This window comes from Phyllobates terribilis, unplaced genomic scaffold, assembly GCF_046119375.1.
Source record: "Phyllobates terribilis strain yellow unplaced genomic scaffold, ASM4611937v1 Scaffold_7__3_contigs__length_470593459, whole genome shotgun sequence".
NCBI lineage: Eukaryota > Metazoa > Chordata > Amphibia > Anura > Dendrobatidae > Phyllobates > Phyllobates terribilis.
The window spans coordinates 273,473,700-273,487,978 of record NW_027362767.1 but is presented as its reverse complement, the minus strand read 5'-3'; the positions used below and the strand labels follow the sequence as shown (position 1 = coordinate 273,487,978).

Below are 14,279 nucleotides of genomic sequence, written 5' to 3'. Positions count from 1 at the left end.
AGCTAGGACTTTGGGATCGCATACACTGCGGTCCTCGATCAACTACAAATGTTTTATCCCATGTGCTTTAATATAAATGTTTTAAAACATTTGGATCATTACATTTCAGAGGTCATTTTAATTATTTGTTCTATGGTTTTCATTTTATCTGCATAAGAGTGTAATTAGTCGACCAATAATTTTATTTAATCTATTTATAAGTAATTTCACTGTCTCTCTGTAAACCGTTGGTTGGTCTTGGCGCCAAGAATAACAGCGGGCTTTTCTCCTTTTTTTTTTTCACCACGTGTAGTTTTATGTATATAAGACCGTTTGATAAATCGGTCTACATCAGCTATGTACCTGAGGAAGTGGACGGGACGTCCACGAAACGCGTAGTAATCGTAGCTTTTAACAATAAACCACAAGATTGTTTAATTATAAAATCTCTCGTCATAATTCTTCACTACGGAGGAGCGCGGATTTTTTACCAGCACCTACTTCATCCTACTACAGACATCCATCAGTGATGAGAATAATAATTATAATAATACATTTTGATTTCTATAGCGTCAACATATTCCGAAGCACTTTACATTTTAGAGGGGACTTGTACAGACAATAAAGACAATACAGAATAACATAACTCAGTTACCAAGAGGAGTGAGGGCCCTGCTCACAAGTAGTGTTGAGCCACCCCCGTAGTGTTCGAGTTCGGTTCGGTTCGTCGAACACCCGTGTGTTCGCCGAACTGTTCGTCGAACACCTTCGAACACCGTTAAAACCAATGGCAGGCAAACAAAAACACATAGAAACACATAGAAAACACCTTCAAAGGTGTCCAAAAGCTGACAAACTGCTCAGAAGACACAACTAACACATGGAAAAGTGACAAGTACATATAGTCATGCGAAAAGAAAAGAGGTGGAGGAGTAAAAGGAGGGGGAGACACAGATATAGGCATGTCATGCCCTTCTAAAATCCAAAAAGTGAGAAGCCGACACGTTCAGTCCGCTCCTGCCCGTGCCACCTCCGCGTCGCCGGGTTTGTGCCAGAGCCGCGGTGAACCCTGACAGCCAGCCCCCCTCTCCCAATACTGGTGCCTGTCCGCTGGTGGGTCGAGCGAGCCCCCCTGTGGTGGAGGCAGCTCTAAGCTTTATAATTTAAATTGTCTCTCTAATTTGAATGAATACACTTTAAATCCATTTACAAGGATCTATTGGAGGGCAAGTCTCATGCCAGCAGCCGCGTAATTCCAGCTCCAGTAGCGTCCACTAAAGCTGCTGCAGTTAAAAAGCTTTCATAAGGATCGAGCTCGGCTGTCCACCGCAAGGCATCCTACTGCCAGTCCCAGCCCCTATGCCTTGGGGTGCCTCCTGATGCTCTTCACTGAGTATCCCGTGGTCCCGAAGCATTTCCTTTGAAAAAATGAAGTGTCCAAACTACAGGTGGTGTAGCTTGCTTAACAGCCGGGATAATCCGCTGACTAGCAGACACTGCTACTAGGCACAAAGTATTTCCTGGGCTAGATGCAGTTAAAAATTTGTAATTAGATACTCTCGTTGGATGCTGAGAAAGCATTCCATAGAGTCTCCTGGCACGCCATATATGATTCTCTTAAAAAGCTTGGGGTAGGGGTCTAGGGGACCCTTTTATAGCCAAAATCACGGCCCTGTATCGCAATACGTCACCTAGGCTGAAGATAGATGGAACTGTAGCACCCTGAGGGCTCGGTTGCTACAGAGGTATTGCACCTCACCCAGAGGTGTGATATCTCACTCTCAGGTAAGGATGTAGTGTGGATCAGGACCCGACACCTGCATGCATTACACCACATTGCCGTGGGGCAGGGCGACCAATATGCCCCTGAGATGGGCACGACAGTCCCTGTCCCTGGCTGGAGTGGGGGGAGGGAACACTGAGGAAGGGGAATCCTGTAGTGCAGGAGCAGGGAGGAAGCAGTTCCTGGGTGCATTGAGAAGGGAGTATAAAAGGTGGGCACCATCTTAGTTCAGTGCAGAGAAGTCTGAGCAGAAGTGGCAGGGAGCAGGGGCTCTGCATGAGCTCTGCTCCGGAGGCGGGCCTAGTAACAGAGGCCCAGGCCTGGAAGAGGGAGAAGGAAGGAAGAGGAGCGGAGAAGGCTCCAGGAACGAGGAATGAAGGGATCCCAGGGGTGCGGACGGGCGAGTCGCCACCGCACACCCGAATCCACCTGCGTGGAGGGGTCAGGCCAAAGGGGGAGACCGGTCCCCGAAACTAGTGGAGGCAGGAAACGACCCTCAGCTAGAAACAGGAGGCTGTGACATTTTATGTGGCGCAGCCCCTCGCTACACCCGCTAGGAAGGCACCACATAGGGTCAGGGAAACTGGCGCCAAGTTTACCAAGAGGAGGCCCGAGGCAGCCGGACAGAAGGGTTGGTAAGAAAGGCCAGACAAAGGACACACAAAGGGGGTCCTGTGAAGCGCTCCAAAGTTATCTGGCAGTTGTCTGAGCCCCTCACCTGGTGAGCACAGTACGACGTGGGCAGCCGTTACCTGCAGACGTGGTCTGGATAATAAGAACTGTGAGTAAAGGCCCTGGACTGCATCACTGACTCCGTGTCGTTACTGCTGCTGCCCTGCACCATCACCCCCATCCTCCGCATACACTGCCCTGAGGCTATACTCCTCCCGTGGGGAATTATGCTACGCTCTGCTGCACCCACAACACCAGCCTCAGCGGTCTGCCCTGGAGCGGCGGTTCACTCTGACCGCAATCCACGGGTGGCGTAGTCGGACATTTAAACATCAAAACCACATAAATAGTTCCGCCACTGGTTTGACAGCCCTGAGCCACGGAACCGGGTCGCCGCCACGGAGACTACAACCACCAGCATCCACCAAAAAGGGTCCGGCTCCGGGTGTCCCAAGGCCCAGGGGGTGCATCAGAACATTTTCATCACCTTTCACAATCACCAATGGGACAAGGCAGGGATGTTCTCTGTCCCCTCTCTTATACATCCTAGTGACGGAGCACCTGCTCTCATCAATTCGCCATAACCCCAATATTAGGTGGATTGAGGTGGGAGGCACCGAGTACAAGTGCTCTCTATTTGCTGATGATGTCCTAGTATATATCACTCAATCACATATATCCATCCATGCTGTTATGGCTGAAATAGATCACTTTCTTACATGGTCAAATTTTAAAATCAATGCAGCGAAGTCTGAGGCCCTCGATGTCTCCCTCCCCAAATCCATATAGGATTCCATCCAGTCCAACGTTCCCTTTGCCTGGCCCTCACAGGGTATCAAATACTTAGGAATTCCTATTCATAGAGACCTCTCCCATCTATGTTATCTTAATTTTGGGCCCTTTATTGAACAACTCCATACAGACCACGGTTGGCAAGTTAGAACTGTAAGATTCACTACGTGAACCACTGGTGTTTTGTGGAAAAGCACATGTACACTGTGTTCCAAATTATTATGCAAAAAGTGTTTAGGAGTGATAAGGGAAGAATTTGTTTGTTTGTCAGTTAAACTCATTGATGGTGATGTGTGTCAGGGCTCTTTATATCACTGTAAGCAATTGCAGACACCTGTGCTAATTAGTTTGGCAGGTGTGTCCAATGAAAGGCAAGACTACTTAAGAAGGCTGTCCCACATTATTAAGCAGCCTACATTTTCTGCCAAAATGGGAAAGAAAAAGGATGTGTCGGCTGCTGAGAAGCAACAAATTGTGGAGTGTTTAGGTCAAGGCATGACTACAATCAACATTGTGCGATGATCAGGATGAAGTGTCTTGGCAATCAAGAAGTATGTAGCTGATTCACAGTACACACGTGTGCGTGCTGATAAGGGCAAATTGAGGACTCTTTCCTACAGGCAATTACGTCAGGTTGAAAGAGCAGCGGCAAAAAAGCCTCGTCATAGCAGCAGACAAGTTTTTGAAGCTGCTGGTGCCTCCAACGTCCCCCGAACAACAAGATGCAGGGTCCTTCAGAGGTTTGCAGCTGTGCATACGCCATCCTGTCGACCTCCTCTATCCACTTCACACAAGCAGAAACGGCTCCAGTGGGCCAAACATTACATGAAGACTGATTTCAAAACTGTTTTGTTCACGGATGAGTGCCGTGCAGCGCTCGATGGTCCAGATGGATGGAGTGGAGGATGGCTGGTTGATGGACACCCCACGCAAACATAGCTACAGCGCCAACAAGGAGGAGGTGGAGTAATGTTTTGGGCTGGAATCATGGGGAGAGAGATTGTCGGCCCCTTTAGGATCCCTGAAGGCGCTAAAGATGAACTCCATAATGTATGTGGATTTTCTCAAACAGCACTTCCTGCCATGGTTCAAGAAGAAGAACCGTGTATTTCACAGCAAGATCATTTTTTTGCATGATAATGCACCATCTCATGCTGCACATAAAACATCTGCATCTCTGGCTGATATGGGCATAAAAGGGGACAAACTTATGGTGTGACCCCCATGCTCCCCTGACCTCTACCCCATTCAGAACCTCTGGAGCATCATCAAAAGGAGTGTCTATGATGGCGGGAGGCAGTTCACATCTAAGCAACAGCTCTGGGAGGGTATTCTGTCCTCGTGCAAAACAATTGAAGCAGAAACCATCCAAAACCTGACAAATTCAATGGACGAGAGAGTTCAGAAGCTCCTTTCGAACAAGGGGTCCTATGTGAAAATGTAACATCACCTAGAATAAAGTTTTGAGTTGAAAACTGTTTGATTTCAGTTTCTAATAACCTGCTAATGCTTATAATTTAAAAAATGACCATTTTTTTGGTCTTTATTAAAATGAAAAGGTTGATCGAAAAGTTTGGGGGATCTAAGAGTGTGGCAACCCAGTAGTCCTGATTACTTCGAATTCTGACAATATGAGGGTCATGTTGCAGGTAGTGCAGCAAGAAGGCACTTATGTGTCTTGCGCATCTCGGAGCCCCAAAATTATTTTCCGGGCTAGATGCAGCTAAAAATTAATATTAATTTTAAATCTGGTGGAGCTTAGTATAGATGGTCTAATAGGATCAGTGCTGCACACTGCTACAAAGCCCAAATTATTTTCCAGTCAAGATACAGATAAACATGATTAGTAATTTTAAATCTGGTGGAGCTTATTATAGATGGCCTAATAGAATCAGTGCTGCACACTGCTACAAAGCCCAAATTATTTTCCAGCCAAGATACAGATAAACATGATTAGTAATTTGAAAGCTTAAAACGGTTGGTAGGGTGATTTTAACCAATCATCAAGCTTTTACTCTCCCCAGGATGACACAGGGGTAGAAAAGTCGTTTCAGATCCATGATTTGTTCATCTTTATGAACGTGAGTCTGTCTACATTATCAGTGGAGAGCCGCGTGCGCTTATCTGTCAGCACACCACCAGCAGCGCTGAACACACGTTCAGACAGAACGCTGGCTGCGGGGCATGACAAGATCTCCAAGGCGTAAGTGGCTAGCTCAGGCCATTTATCCAGATTGGAAGCCCAAAAAGAGCAAGGGTCCAGTGACACAGTCATGGCTTCAATGTTTACTTGGAGATACTCCTGTACCATCGTCTCTAGGCGTTGACTATGTGTCAGACTTCTTGTCTCCTGTGGCCTTGCAAAGGATGGGCTAAAAAAGTGGTGAAATGATTCCGCAAAATTGATGTTACCAGCAGATACTGTGGTTCTGTTACGGTTTGAGTGCTGAACACTTGACGGTCCCACGGTTGGCAAGTTGGAACTGTGAGATTCACTACGTGCACCACTGGTGTTTTGTGGAAAAGCACATGTAAGATTCTGCAACAGTCTCTGCTGATACTCCTGCATGCGTGCATCCCTTTCTATGGCAGGAATAATTTCTGCAAATTTACTTTTGTACCGGGGATCTAACAGTGTGGCAACCCAGTAGTCAGGATTATTTCTAATTCTCACAATTCGAGGGTCATGTTGCCGGTAGTGCAGCAAGAAGGCACTCATGTGTGTTGCGCATCCAGGAGCACCAAGTCCCTGTTGTGTTGGTGGCGAGGTAACAATCATGCTTCCTTCCTCTGTCCTCTCCCCCCAACCTCGCACAACAGAAATGTGATCAAGGTCTCCCTCATCTGATGAGTCTTCCATCAGTTCGTCCTCCACTTCTTCCTGGGCTCCTGCACCTTCCTCACTAGTTTGGCTGCTACCATGCGCCCTGGTAAAACCATCTCCCCCACCCTCACATGCCTGCCGCCTTGGTGCTGCCGACCGTCTGGACCTTGCAGATGTTAGCCCTTCCGCATACAACTCCTCCTCCTCTACTTCCTCCACCTCCTCTTGTGCCACCACCTGACTCCGAATTCTGTTTAACATGTGCTCCAGCATGTAAATCACCGGAATAGTCATGTTGATAATGGCATCGTCAGCACTAAACATCTTCGTCGCCATTTCAAAACTGTGCAGAAGGGTGCATAGGTCTCTGATCTGAGACCACTCCTCCAGCGTGATTTGCCCCACCTCTGGATCTCGTTGGCCCAGGCTATACGTCAGAACGTATTGCACCAGGGCTTGTCGGTGCTGCCACAGTCGCTGCAACATGTGCAGAGTTGAATTCCACCAGGTAGGCACATCGCATTTTAGCCGGTGAAGTGGCAGGCCCAACGACTTCTGTAGAGATGTAAGTCGCTGAGCTGCGGGATGCGAACGGCGGAAGTGAGCACACAGCGACCGTGCCCTCTGCAGAAGGCCATCTAGTCTGGGATAGTGGGCTAAAAATTGCTGGACAACCAGGTTCAACACGTGAGCCATACAAGGCACGTGTGTGACATTGCCCCGGCGAAGGGCCGCACCCAGGTTTGCAGCATTGTCGCACACGGCCTTCCCTGGTTTCAGGTCCAGTGGAGACAACCATTCATGAAATTGGTTCTCCAGAGCTGACCACAACTCCTCAGCTGTGTGACTCACATTTCCCAGACATTTCAATGTAAAAACCGCCTGATGACGTTGAGCCCTACTGCCAGCATAGTAAGGAGGTGTGCAGGATCCCTTCTGTGCAGTTAGAAAGCTTGTGGCATGACCAGACAGGCTTTGGGTGCAGGTGGAAGACCGAGAGGAGGTTGAGGAGGCAGAAGCAGTGGAGGAACTTTGACATAAAGAGGATTGACGCACAACTCGTGGGGACGGCAAGACTTGGACAGCAGCCCCTTGTCCTGCTGTCACCATAGTTACCCAGTGCCCAGTCAGCGACATGTAACGCCCCTGTCCATGCCTACTCGTCCAAGTGTCTGTGGTGAAATGCACCCTGTCACACACAGAGTTTCTCAAAGAAGCGGTGATGTTGTGTGCGACATGCTGGTGGAGCGCAGGCACACCTTTCTTTGAGAAGTAGTGCCGACTGGGCATCTGGTACTGGGGCACTGCGACGGACATAAGGTCTCGAAAATACTCTGTGTCCACCAGGCGGAAAGGCAGCATTTCTGTAGCCAAGAGCTTGCAGATGGTGAAATTCAACCTCTTAGCTTTCTCATGGCTAGGAGGAAATGGTCTTTTACTTGTCCACATCTGAGGGACCGAGGGCTGGCTATTGTGCTTAGACGGGGTTGATAAGGGTGTCCCCGGCAAACTGCCGGTCTGTGAGGAAGATGCAGGCGGACATGTTAGGTTGCCTTGATCCAAAGGTGGTGCTATCGATGTCGGACAGCGCTCAACACCAGCTGGTGTTACCACCTCCAAAGAAAATGATGACCTGCCAATCACCCTGGCTGTTGCGGGTAAAGAGGTGGCAGGTCTGCGCCCCAAAACAGGTGTGACTGCTGTCCCCCCAGTCACAGAGGATGAAGAGGCCGCGGATGCACAAGATATGGCAGACGGTGGTTGGCCCGGCCGGCTAGGCCGCATTGTAGCACACTGAGCTTCCCACTGCAACTTATGCTTCATGTCCATGTGCCGGTTCATGCATGAAGTACTCAAACTATGTATTTTTTGGCCTCTACTTAGCTTTTGCTGACAAATGTTACAGATAACACGAGTTGGGTCATCTTTATCGATCTGAAAAAATGCCCAGGCTATGCAAGGCTTAGCACCCATGCGACCTGAAGAGCCACCACGACTTGTGGTGAGAGGCAGAGTTGTGTTTGAGGATGCAGTTGTTGACGTGCTTCCAGTACTACGTCTCTGTCCAGGAAGGCGCAACCTGACCTCGTCGTCACTAGCATCTTCCTCCACCTCCTCTGCTGACCTCATCTCTTGGCTGACTGTGGGTTGACAGTAAGTGGGATCTCCAACCTCATCATCATCACCCTGTGCGTTATCACACCCGTCGTCCTCAGAGCCAACCTGTTCCTGCCCTGACAAAAAACTAAAGTTGTCGCTCCAATCAGGTATTTGAGTCTTATCATCGTCTTCCTCATTGTCTCCACCAACAGGAGTTACAGTTTGGGAATGAGGGTCTACATTATGGTCAGAACCTTCTGCGTCTGGTCCTGGATCCGACTCATAAAGATTCTGGGCATCAGTGCAGATCATTTCCTCGTCTGGATTCACAGAAGCGCTGGAGTCGACCTCTGATTCCCAGGCTATAGTATGAGTAAACAGCTCTGCAGACTCAACCATCTGTTCTACCTCATACTCAGACGGGCAGCTGGAGATTTGGGAGCTGTGAGGAAGCAAGTGCGATTGGGGGTGACACCTTTGAGGACTGGAGTATTTGTGATGTTGAAGTTGATGTGGAGGAGAGCCCACTTAAAGGAGCACTTGATATCCGTTGAAGCACATGCTGTTTTTGTGCCTCATCTGGAATTTGTAGCGATTGGCGTGGCCGTAAGAAAGGGATCTTATCACATTGTCCGCTAAAAGAAGTAGACATTTTAGTTTGGCTGGAAGATGGTCTTTCTTCTGCAGATGTTACTGTTGCTTTAACACCTACCCCACGGACACTACCTTTTTTCCCCTTCCCAACACGCCTATTCCCCTTTCCACCAGCAGCAGGCCTTTTTCCACTCATTTTGGTGGTTAACTAATTCACAACTCTGGAGTTGTTTGCACAAAAAAACAATGGATGGGAACCGAGCAGAGCTGAGTGGCCAAACTGTGGTATTAGGCCAAAACTATTGGCTGGGTTAGATGCAGAAAAAAATTATATTCAATTTGCAACCTGATGGAGGTCAGTATAGATGGACTAATAGAACAAGTCCCACACACAGCTAGAAGCCCAAATATTTTTTCAGAGGTAGATGCAGAAAAATTTTTTATTCAGTTTGCAACCTGATGGAGGTCTGTATAGATGGATTAATAGAACAAGTCCCACACACAGCTACAAGCCCAATATTTTTTCAGAGGTAGATGCAGAAAAAAATTATTTTTAATTTGCAACCTGATGGAGGTCAGTATAGATGGACTAATAGAGAAAGTCCCACACACTGCTAGAAGGCCAAATATTTTTTCAGAGCTAGATGCAGATAAAAATTATATTCAATTTGCAACCTGATGGAGGTCAGTATAGATGGACTAATACAACAAGTCCCACACACTGCTAGAAGCCCAATATTTTTTCAGAGCTAGATGCAGAAAAAAATTATATTCAATTTGCAACCTGATGGAGGTCAGTATAGATGGACTAATAGAATGATGCTATGCCCAAAAGATTTTACTTCACTAGGTGCAGTAAAAAAATTGGTATTCTATACACAGGTGGTATATCTTGCAACACAGATAGGCTACTCCACTGACTAACACACTCTGCAATAGGCCAAAAAGGATTAGCTTTGCTAGATTCAGCCAAATGCTGTGAAAAAAACTTGCACAGCACTGGCACAGACCTGCCTGGCAAAAACTGATAGGAACTGATGTAACCTAGTCCTGAAAAGGACTCCAATTACAATTAGTCTTTACTCCCACAATCTATCTATTTAAGAGCACAGACCTGCCTGATAAAAGTCGTAGGAAATGCTGTAACCTAGTCCTTAAAAGGACTGCAATCACAACTATTCCCTACTCCCAAGCTATCTGTAGATTTGTGCGAAAATTGGCTTGAAATTAACAAGGTATAGCGCACACAGCAACAGCGGTGCCGTCTAACACGCAGCTGCAGCAGTGAGAAAATGGTGGCGACGGGGAAAATGGCTTGGTCTTATAGGGCAAGGACATGTGACATACACTGCCAATGACACATGCCCTTGCTTGTGTGAAAAAAAGCACTTCGCTCCGTGTGTGCGCTGCTGATAGGCTGACAGATTGCACCTCCCCACTGTAAATGCGGGAAAGAGAAAAAAAAAATGGAGATCTTCATTGTTCCTGCAGAGATCCATCCCCTGCCCCTCCCCCCACCCCGCTGTACACTCAAACTGCGTATTAACATTAATTTTCATCATTACTGAGAAAAAATCCAGTTATGATTTTGGTGCACGAACAGTTATCGAACATAACCTCGAACAGCCGAATTTTTCTCAAATTGTTCGTGTTCGCCGAACGGCTCGAACACCGCCCAAAACAGCTCGAATTTGAGATTGGCGAACAGTTCGAGTAGAACAACGCTCATCTCTACTCACAAGCTACAATCTATGAGATAGACGTGAGGCAGGCAGGGAGAGGTGGCGGCGACCCCCTGCAGCACGACCGAGGGAGAGGCGGCGGCGGCGGCGACCCCCTGCAGCACGACCGAGGGAGAGGCGGCGACCCCCTGCAGCACGACCGAGGGAGAGGCGGCGACCCCCTGCAGCACGACCGAGGGAGAGGCGGCGGCAGCGACCCCCTGCAGCACGACCGAGGGAGAGGCGGCGGCGGCGACCCCCTGCAGCACGACCTAGGGAGAGGCGGCGGCGGCGACCCCCTGCAGCACGACCGAGGGAGAGGCGGCGGCGACCCCCTGCAGCACGACCGAGGGAGAGGCGGCGGCGACCCCCTGCAGCACAACCGAGGGAGAGGCGGCAACGACCCCCTGCAGCACAACCGAGGGAGAGGCGGCGACGACCCCCTGCAGCACAACCGAGGGAGAGGCGGCGACGACCCCCTGCAGCACAACCGAGGGAGAAGCGGTGACGACCCCCTGCAGCACAACCGACGGAGAGGCGGCGACTCTCTGCAGCATTAAGGACGTAGGAAAAGATGCTCTGCAGCATTAACGAGGTAGGAGGCGGCACTTTGCAGCACGACGGAGGGGGAGGCGACGCTCTGCAGAACGATGGGGAAGAAGCGACACTCTGCAGCACGACGTGACATGGCAGCCATGTTTCGTCTCAGTATAGTAGGAAAGGTTTCTTTTGGTCTTGGGGCCTGCGATAAAACATCACATTCATTTTCAGTTCCGCAGCCTCAGTGCTGAAATCCACTGTCTGCTTACAACTTTCTTTGGTGAACTGCATTCTGGGAAGTGCGGCGTAACGGCCCCCAAAATTACAGAGCTCATTATGTGGGTAAAGGTCCGCATGCTTACTGACGGCATGACCAGCGGAAGAGTGAATGCAGCTCTGGAGGTTCATTCTTTTGACCCGCAGCTGAGGAGTCTGTGTGGTCAGGCTCATTTTGATAATCGGCCCTCACCTACTAACATGACGGCAGCAGTAATAATAAGCTCCTAGGTATCATGGTGGATCATCACGGAGACATAGTTTGTGACGTTAGCACAATACACACAGTGTGACGCATCCCGTGTGTCAGGACGTCCGGTGCCATCATGATCCCCTCCCCTATCAGTCAAAATCTCCGCACAATAAGGAGACGACATAAAAGGCAGCGACGCAGCGGGAAGTCACAGAGAAGGGACGCGGCGGCTGACCCCAGTGCAAGAGCGGACATGCATTATACATGAGGACACAGGAAGGGAGAACGCGAGATCCAACCACTCCTTTTCTCATGCTTTTTTTCGGAATGGGCCGCTGTGTGAACGATGGCTTCTTGCCGTGCCAGGCTTGTCATGAGGCACCAGCAGTAAAATAAAATGCAGTGATAAAACAAAAGACCGAGTGCAGCTCTGGGGGCAATGAGGTCACACAAGGTCTGGGGTGAAGACAGATAATGAAGTCTGATGTCATCGGCCATCAGTTATCTGCCATCAAAGAGAGGTAGTCATGGAAACAATCAGCAAGCTTGGAGGTAGACACCCGCCCTCTAACACTGAACATCAGATGAGTGTAGTGAGGATCTGACATTCAATAAATGAAAAAAACTGAAAGGCAGTGATAGGGTGAAGTGTGAGCTGTGAGGCGGCTGCACGGGTTGGGCAGAGAGGAAACGGGTATGGCAGCTGCCAGCGAGGAATGATATAAATATTGATTCCTGGTGGAGAGGGGGGCAAATAACACAATGACTTCATGGATGGAGATGGAAAAAGGGGAAGAACAACCCGTACAGTGACGTGGCGCGGGCCGGAGCCCAGACCTTTCAGAGCAGGCCAGGGGCAAGCGCAGAGCCGCCAGCGCGGGCCGAAAGAGCAGAGCCGCCAGCGCGGGCCGAAAGCGCAGAGCCGCCAGCAAGCACGAAGGTGGGGGGAAAGCACAGTCCTCAGCAGGGGAGGTGGTGGAGCACAGAGCTGTCGAGGGATGGGGGGGTTGGAATACAGTGCCGTCAACAGGGGACCGGAGGGGAGCACAGAGCAGTCAGCGGGGGCTGGAGGGGGGAGTGGTGAAGCACAGGGAGGGTAAGCACAGTCGTTAGCAGGGGATCAGCGGGGGGTTGTGGAGCATAGAGCAGTCAAGGGGGTGGGGGGTTGGAATACAGTGCCGTCAACTGGGGACCGGGGGCGGGTGCTGGAGCACGACAGTCATTATTGGGGGCTACACATCCAGGGTGTTTTATCTACTGACTGTAAACGCCATCACAGACCTGGAACAACAGATGGCAACAGGGCTCAGCCACAAGGCTCCCAGCAATGCTATGTATTAAACTTACAGCACAGACATGGAGCGCTCAGACCGCTCGCCCTGCACATGGGGCTACACATGTACATACAGCTACGTGAGTTTCGTGCAGGAATCTTCTGCTCCGGTGGAATCTCGTTATAAATAAAGGATGAGAATTTTCCCTTAAAGTTACAGGGCGTCTCGTATCATCAGCGCCGTCTCCTCCCTCGTGCGGCCGATGCATCCCGACATCCATGAAATATTCATTCCTACATCCATGCCGATTCCATGTGCGGTCGGCAAGATCAGAGACCCCCCCACGATCATCAAGAATTTGCTTCCCTAAGTGAAATCAGCACCATTGAGTGAGAAGAATCGCCAGACCTTCGCTTACACCACAAGTCCGATGGAAGGCAACAATAATCACCGGCTGGAACCAAGATGGCGGTGCCTCCAACCAGGACATTGGAGAAGGTCAAGTAACGATAGTATACTGCTGCGCAACTGAAGCTCCGGCTGAGAGACATGGGGCCCCAGCCCTGTACGCCGAGGGCCCAAGCCCAGTGCGCCGAGGACGCGGGGCCCAAGCCCAGTGTGCTGAGGACACAGGTTAGGAAGCTGCACCAGTCTAAGGCTGTGTGCCCACGTAGCGTTTTTCAAGCGTATATGCTGCGGAATTTCCGCAGCGTAAACGCTTGAAAAACGCATGTAGATCCGCACCCCATGGTCCCCAATGGCATTCCGCAATGTCAATGCCCATGCTGCGGATTTTTCCGCAGCGTATATGCTGCAGTCAAAAATCCGCAGCATGTTCATTAATTTTGCGGAAGCGCTGCGGAATCAATGTGCGGATGGTACCCAAGTCTGGATGAGAGGAGACTCTCATCCAGACCTGGGTACCAAAGAACCTGTAAAAAAAAGAATAAAATAAAGTTTATACTTATCTTCTGATGTTTTCCCTCCGTCGCGCTGTTGTCTGAAGGACCTGCCACGTCATTGAGTCATGTGACCCACCACATGACTCAATGACGTCACCGCAGGTCCTGCACACAACAGCGTGAGCCGCTCAAGCCTCCGGACGGGGCAGAGGATGCATCAGAAGGTGAGTATAAAGGTTTATTTTTTTATTTTTTACCATTCTGAACAAGTTGTCAAGCACTTTTCCAAGTGATGCTTGGAGAAGTGCTTGATAACCCGCATGCGGAAATGCATGCAAAGACGCCTCACAAACGCTTCTACCTGGCGGGAAAACCGCATGTAATATCCGCATGCGATTTTCCCGCCAGGGAGAAGCGTAAAAAATATGCTTCAGGTCCGCAACGTGGGCACATAGCCTAACACACATCAGCCAAATAGGAAATCACATAACACAAAAACATCCAAGTTCTCCATACTCAAACTAAATATTATCCCCAGTCTCTCTCCTTCCCCCTGTGGCAGCTGATGATAAAGCCCTGTTTTCTGCAGAGACTCTGCTTCTTCCCTGACAAGCAGTGATAAGAACCAG

The 14,279-nt window shown here is 49.6% G+C and overlaps 1 protein-coding gene across 8 annotated transcripts in view; it reads right to left on the bottom strand.

Annotated features, from left to right (window-relative positions):
* Window positions 1-14,279, bottom strand: part of VAV2 (vav guanine nucleotide exchange factor 2) — a 77,337-nt gene that overhangs the window by 36,948 nt on the left and 26,110 nt on the right. The gene's annotated exons all lie outside the window — the stretch shown is intronic.